Here is an 8,401-nt window from a genome sequence, read left to right as displayed (position 1 = left end):
CTTCTCTAAACGATGTATAGTGTGCCCAGTTTGCTAATCAATTGTATACCATTTTCTAAACCATCATTCAGTAAAACCTACACGATCGTGTAGTGTCTATGCGATAGCGCCATTCTCCCTCCCACTTGCTTATCGCCTACACGATCCGTACTTCATCCTTCCTCTACCAAATTCACCAAAGACCACGCTTTGGGTTCTCACTCCGAGAATACCCGAGGCTCTTTTCTAGTGGTGTCATCCCTGCGGCTTTCGTGTTTGTGCAGTTCTTCGTGCTGCTGTAGTCGACGCTGCTGTTGGGGGTTAGTAGATCGCGTTGAGGTTTCTGCTGCTTTGAGTTCCGAAGTTTGAAGATTGTCTTCAACTATTGTTATTTTGTTATTCATAGCATGTCGTTAATTAAGATTTGTTTGCATAACTGTGCATTTGAATGTATATTGTTGTATTTCGGTCACTCTGAGATCGAAATGATCCGAACGCACTCATGGAACTCTTCGGTAAGAGATCCTTCAGAAACCCACCGAGAAATGTACGTTGTGTGAGTATAACGAGTCAATCCTCTTTGCTTAGTGCGAAGCTATCACAATGCTTGTCTATGAGCTGGTAGCTATAGCCACTGCCTGAGAGGGTGAGTAGTGGAACACACTAAAGCAAAGTAAGCAGTGTTCTTAGAGATAGGAATAATCTTATGCTCAATGCAACCATGAGTTATAGAGATATAAGCATGAGGCTGACCACCGAGAGGTGTACGATGCGTTAGCATGGCGAGCTGGGATTACTCTTGCAACCAAGCTTAATGCCGCAGTGAATTTATCCCCTCCACAATTCTATTTCTTCATGCATATTATTACGCGTTAACAGTTGCCGCATCTCTACCAATCCTCATAGTTAAACTTCCATTGCTCAATATGTTTAGTTAGGAGTAGGAGTAGTGCATAATTCACAAACATCATTGAGTTGCAAGTCCCTATGTTCGACCTCGAATCATCCTGAGAAACTTGCGTTCTCGTTTACTTGGCGAGAAAGCGAGAAAACTTGTGGTAGGAACGTATGGTCATCGCATACATGCTTAAACGCATATTGTATATTTTCTAGTCCAACGCATGACCATCAACGCATGGAGATCAATGCATATCATAAGATGCACGCATATTTATTTTTCCTCTCTCCCTTTTCCACGCATCACTCTTAGTAGCAAGAGTCTGTTTCTTCCCTTTTCTCTTTGTCTTCATTTGGATACTCTTATCCTTTGAAGATCCAAACTTCTTTTCAGAGGGTTTTGAAATAGATGAAGCACCCTTCTGAAATTTCCTTTGGGAAACAACATTTGCTTCCCTTTCTTTATTTTTCATTATGGATTGATAAGTCTTAGTTCATTCAGGAGATTTATCAAGTTGTAATATCTCATATCGAGAGTTCCATGAGCGGGCTTAGATCGCTCTGATTTCACAGTGATCAGAACATAAACGATATACATTCTATACTAATAGTTATGCATATTAAACTCATCAACAGCATGCTCAGAATACAATAAAACATAGAGAAATGGGGTTTATACTAGAGGAAGACGATCTTCGTTTGTGTGAACCCACAGCAGTGGAAAACTCCCACTGATCTACCAACACTCGACGAGTATCTCGACTGTTAATGCATGATCCGAACGTAACAAACAAGGTTACGGGGACAACACCACCACAAGGGAAACCCGAGTATCCTTGGCGTCAAAAACCCAAAGAGTAGGCTCTAGTGAGTTTGGTAGAGGACAGAGGAGACGATTTCGTGTAGACGATAAGCGCGCGCAAGAAGAACTTTGCTATCGTATAGCGGAGACGCTTATCGTATAGTAGAGCTACTAGACGATCGTTTAGGAAAGTGGTATACGATCGTTTTGAGAACGTGTGAACTAGACGATCGTTTAGACGAATGAGATTCTATCGTATAGGCTTTCGCGATCGCTCTTTCACGAATTCTTTTGGGCGCGGGATATCAAATGTACGACTGAATTAATTCTCTCAAAATGAAAAATGATTTTCATACTTTAACCCGCAGGTTACCTTTACCTTCGCGGCCCCATGATCCCACGTTCAAACGTGAATTAATTGGTTGATTATTAAATAATTAATCAATTAATTTAATTAATAAATATAATCATATTATATTTATATCCTATAGTTTGATATCATATATCTACTATATTATTTTTCCTCTACTTGATATAAATCATATTTATATCTAATTTCCTCCAAAATAATGTATCTCATACATTTATCCAATTATATCATATATAATTAACCAGTCCAATTATATCATATATAATTGAACTTCCTCTTGTCAATTTGAACATTTCAAATTAACCCAAACACTGGTTCTCGACTTTATCCAAGCTACCCAGGTGACCTAATAGATCTGTGGTTTGAAGCTCCAACGATATGTGAATAGCTAACTAAACTCTTTAGCCACGAGATTCACCATCCGTTAACTGTCAGTGATTCCACTAAAGACCAATAGCTGAACTCTTCTTACCATAGATATATTTTTGTGTCTATTGGATATAACCAATCATGAGTACGATGATTCTTCACAGATGCTCGTAAGTACAGCTGAGCCAATTTACCGTTTTGTCCTTGTAGTTACATCTCACTCCTTAAGTACCACTGATTCCTCTAATGAACAATACAACATAGTCCAACTATGTGTGAACACCTCTTGGGCCAAGAGAAGGTGTGTGGCGCCACATCTGTTGGATCGATATAGCAACCCTAGAGGGAGGAGGGGGGAAGGGGTGAATAGAGTTTAATTAAACTTTTTTTTTTAAATTAACCCAATTAAACTAATTAATACACTTTTTATAAATAATAAGAAAAATTCAAATTATGCAACAAAAAAGATGACAAAAAATGTGATAATTTAATTCTATCAAATTTTAGCAAATAAATAAGAACAAACTAAAACATACAATAAATTGCTTAAATTAATTGAAAAAATAAAAAGGAAAGAGTTAGAGAAGAAGACACCATAATTTTTATAATGGTTTGGTCAAACTCGACCTACTCCACTCCCTAAGCGCCTCTTAGGAATTTGAATAAAATCTTTCCGACTCTTACCATGGATTAGAGCCCAACCGTTACACCACCGCTCCTTTTACGGGTTCAAGAGCAAACCCGATCCTTTCCACGGTTTAGGATAAAACTGTTACAAATGTTGGAATTTTTGAAGAACACAATACAACTCTCACTAGAGTGGATTTACAAGTTTAATCACTCAACAAGTTTATCCTCACAATATAATAACACTTTCTCAAGAATAAGATGAAAAAAAAAATTAGGAACTTAGAGAGAGCAACAATGAAACTTTTGAGTTTTGAAGGATTATGAAATGTAAAATTTTTTAGTTTAAAATTTGAAGAGGAAGATGGTTAGAGAGATGAAAATTTTTTTAGAAACCACAATTAATTTGGACCATTGGATTTTGAAAAAGAAAAATCAATGGTGGAGATTTTAAACTAAACTAGTCGTTAGATACAAACAAAATATAATATTAAATTCATTTTCTTTTTAAAGTCAATCCAAAAATAAAAAATATACCATGTGTAAAAAACTAGCCGTAGGACACAAACATAAAATAATATTAAATTTATTTTCCTTTTAAATTTTAATTTTTTTAAATTTTAAATCAATCCAAAAATCAAAAGTTTGTCATATGTTAATCTCTTAATGATCCACCATTCAACCAATATGCTGCCACATGTCTACATGTAAATGGTCTGGTTATGCCACGTCATCCACCACGGTATTTTCTCTATAGACTTGTTTTGGTCATATCGTCTTCGTTTTAATTCCGATTTGAATGATTCAAGAGGTATTGGAATCGTTGTTCTGAGCTCTACGCTATGGACATTAAAACACTAAGATTTTAAATAATTAAAAATTGAGTTTGTTATCATCAAAACATTGATTAATTAATTAATTAAAATTAACTAATTTGAGATTAAGGGCCAAAAATCCAACAATCTCCCCAGTTTTGATGATGACAAACTATTCAAGAAAAATAGCTTGAAATACATGTAAACCATATGTTGCACACAATAAAATTCAACATATCACCATAAAGATCATTCTTGAAATTCACTCAAAAAAAGAAAAAAATTCTCCCCCTAATTAATATGATCAAAATCATAACAAATTTATAACATATTTTTTTTAAACTTCTCCCCTTTTGGAATCACCAAAAAGAATAATTAAGAAAAATTTAAAACTACATAAATGTTTCCCTTAAAAACATGAACATAAATTTAGCACAACTCCCCCTAAGAATATTAACACGTGCTTTCCATATCCTCCCCTATCAAAATACCTTCTAAAAGATTTAACAAGTAAAATTATAAAATCAAGAGTTATCACAACGAATAATACCGAGCTCAAGCCTATTTTTCCAAAAGTTTTCTTCATTCAAATGTTTGGTAAAAATATCCGCTAATTGATTATTAGAGCCTACAAATCCAAGAGTAATATTATCATTTTGTACACGTTCTCTAATAAAATAATGCCTAATATCAATATGCTTAGTCCTAGAATGATGTATAGGATTTTTAGCCAAATTAATAGCACTAGTATTATCACAAAAGATAGGCATATTATCAAACTTTAATCCAAAATCACAAAAAGTTTGTTTCATCTAAAGAATTTGAGTACAACAACTAGCAACTGCAATATATTCCGCTTCGGTAGTGGATTAGGCAACCGAATTTTGCTTTTTACTAAACCAAGAAACTAAGGAACTACCAAGAAATTGACAAGTCCCACTAGTACTCTTATGGTCAAGTTACTACCCACAAAATACGCATCGGAATATCCTACCAAATTAAATACAACATTTCTAGGATACCATAAGCCTAAATCAATAGTACCAAGCAAATATTTAAAAATTTTTTTGACGGTATGTAAATGTGATTCCTTAGGACAAGATTGAAATCTAGTACAAAGACGTACACTAAACATAATATCGGTTCTACTAGCGGTTAAATAAAGTAAAGATCCAATCATACCTCTATAAGTTTTTATATCCACAGACTTACCTTTTTCATCCTTGTCAAGCTTAGTGGATGTGCTCATAGGAGTTTTTGCAATTTTACCTTCATTGAATTTGAACCTTTTGAGCAAATCCCTTGTGTATTTTTCTTGACTTATGAAAATACCATCCTTGAATTGTTTGATTTGGAGTCTAAGGAAGAAGCTAAGTTCTCCCACCATACTCATCTCAAATTCACTATGCATACACTTAGAAAATTCTTCACACAAAGATGGATTAGTAGAACCAAAAATAATATCCGCCGCATATATTTGTACTAAAATCATATCATTTTCTTTAGTCTTAATAAAAAGAGTAGTATCAATTTTACCCATTTTAAATACATTCTCAAGTAAGAAATTACTAAGTCTATCATACCAAGTTCTTGGAGCTTGTTTTAAGCCATAAAGAGCCTTTTTCAACTTATAGACATGATTAGGAAAATCAAAACTTTCAAACCCCAGAGGTTGTTCTACATAAACTTCCTCCATGATATAACCATTTAAAGATGCACTTTTCACATTCATTTGATACAAAATAAAATTCTTATAAGAAGCAAAAGCAAGCAACATTCTAATAGCTTCTAATCTAGCAACGGGTGCAAAAGTTTCTTCATAATCTATTCCTTCCTCTTGACAATAACCTTGAGCTACAAGTCTAGCTTTATTTCTAATGATATTTCCATTTTCATCCATTTTATTTCTAAAGACCCATTTAATTCCAATTATAGAAGCATGAGAGGGCCTAGGGACTAACAACCAAACTTTATTCCTTTCAAATTGATTTAATTCTTCTTGCATAGCTAAAATCCAAAATTCATCATTTTCGGCATCTTTAAAACTTTTTGGTTCAATTTGAGAAACAAAAACAAGATTATTAAACATATTAAGAGAGGAACGAGTTTTCACACCTTGTTCGGGATCACCAAGAATTAACTCTTTGGGATGGGAAGGAGCATACCTCCACTCTTTAGGCATGGATGAAGAACCAACTTCGTTCTTTTCGATTAAACTCACCTCTTGCTTACTTCAAACAATTTCCTTGCCTTTGTCACAAACAAGTAAATCTCCAAAATTTCCTTCTAAAACATCACTATAAATAGACTCATTAGAAATAACATTGTAAGATTTATCAAATACAACATGCATAGATTCCTCAATTACTAAAGTTCTTTTATTTAAAACTCTATAAGCTTTACTAGTAGAGGAATAGCCAAGGAAAATACCAACATCCGTCTTAGAATCAAAATTTTCAAGTTTTTCTTTGTTATTCAAAATAAAACATTTGCAACCAAAAACTTTGAAATACCCAATATTTGGAACTTTGATATGCAAAAGTTCATAAGGAGTTTTATCCAAAGAAGGTCTAATTAAAACTCTATTTAAAACATAACTAAGCGGTGTAAACGACTTCCGCCCAAAAGTATGTAGGTAAACCATACTCATGCAACATTGATCAGCAAATTCTTGCAAAGTATGATTTTTCCTTTCAACTACACCGTTTTGTTGAAGAGTTTTTGGAGTGGAGAAATTATGAGAAAAACCATTTTCTTCACAAAATGTTTCAAAAGCATTGCTATCAAATTCTCCTCCATGATCACTCCTAATTTTAGAAATCAAAAAACCTTTTTTATTTTGAACTCTTTTTGCAAAACTAGAAAAGCTTTTCAAAGCATCATCCTTATGTTTTAGCATCAAAACCCAAGTAAATCTTGAAAACCGTCAACTATCACAAAGGCATAATAGTTCCCTCCAAAACTAGTAATTCTAGAAGGGCCAAATAAGTCCATGTGTAATAATTGAAGTGATCTAGTTGTAGAGATTATATTTTTAGATTTGAAAGAGGACTTAGTTTGCTTACCCATTTGACAAGCATCACAAACTTTGTCTTTTTCAAATTTAAATTCGGGAAGACTTCTAACCAAAGAATTCTTGGAAATATTTGAAATTGAGTGCATGCTAGCATGTCCTAGTCTTCTATGCCATAACCAAGAATCATTATGCAAAATCGATAAACATTTATCATTAATAGGACAATCATTCAAATCAATAGTATAAACATTTTCATCTCTATTTCCAACAAATATAACTTTTCTATCACTAGCATTTTCAATGATGCAAATCTTTTTATCAAACACAACTCTAAAGCCTTTATCACACAATTGACTAATACTAAGTAAATCATGCTTCAAACCATCAACCAAAAGTACATTTTCAATTAAAATAGAAGATTCACTACCTATACTACCTTTACCAATTATTTTACCTTTCTTATTGTCATCAAAGGTTACAAGACCTCCATCCTTTTTGGAGAGAGAGACAAACTTGGATGGGTCTCCCGTCATGTGCCTCAAGCAACCACTATCCAAGTACCACTTGTTTTTGTTATAGGCTTTCAAACAAACCTACAAACACAAATGTTCAAGTTTGATTCTTTGGTACCCGCACTTTTTAGGTCCTAGATGGTTAGCATTGACAAACTTGGGAATCCATATCATTTTTGCATAGACATTTAAGGCATTGGATTTAGACAAGTAACAAGAATAAGTTGTATGTCCAAACTTGCCACATGAGAAACAAACAACATTATGCAAAGATTTATCTCTTACAACAAATTTATGCACTCTACTTTTCTTGGAGAAATTATTCCTTGGAACATTGTGAAACTTTGCCCTTTGAGAAAAAATTCTTCTTGGAGAAGTAGTATGAACATATTTCAATTTAAAACACTTAGGTCTAATATGGCCTTCAACACCACAATAATGACATATAGGCACAAAGTTAGATTTAACATGCTTAGACACAACCTTAGGCATATTAAGCTTAGGCATATTATGAGATGCTTTAACAAAGATAGTTTTAGAACTTGAAGGAGTAGAACATTCATCAATATAGCCTAAACCTCTTTTATCACCAAAAGGGTTGCCTACTTCAATTATCTTGTCTAATTTTTGAGCACCTATTGTCAACTTTTTAATAGATTCTTTAGTCTTATCAAGTTATTGCAAAGCACTAAATTCCTTTTCTTTGAGTAATTTAGTCAAATTATCTTTTTCACAACTATCATTATCAAGAAATTTAACTTTGTCAAGCAAGACATTTTTCTCATCACAATCAAAAGCATGCTTTTCACAAGAGATATTCATTTCATCAATATGCATAGCATCATGCTCATTCTCTTTTAAGCAAGCAATTTCTTCAAGTAAAGACTTATTTTTACTAGATAAAAATATTGTATTTCTTTTTAAGCACAACATACTCAAAACTAAGTTTTTCTAAATCATTTTGCATATTTTCAATAGTTTTGAACAATTCATTTTAAGAAAAAGGTTCTAAAG

This window comes from Benincasa hispida, chromosome 12 (assembly GCF_027475165.1).
Source record: "Benincasa hispida cultivar pf3 chromosome 12, pf3_genome.v1.1, whole genome shotgun sequence".
Classification (NCBI taxonomy): domain Eukaryota; kingdom Viridiplantae; phylum Streptophyta; class Magnoliopsida; order Cucurbitales; family Cucurbitaceae; genus Benincasa; species Benincasa hispida.
This window is presented reverse-complemented; position numbering follows the sequence as displayed.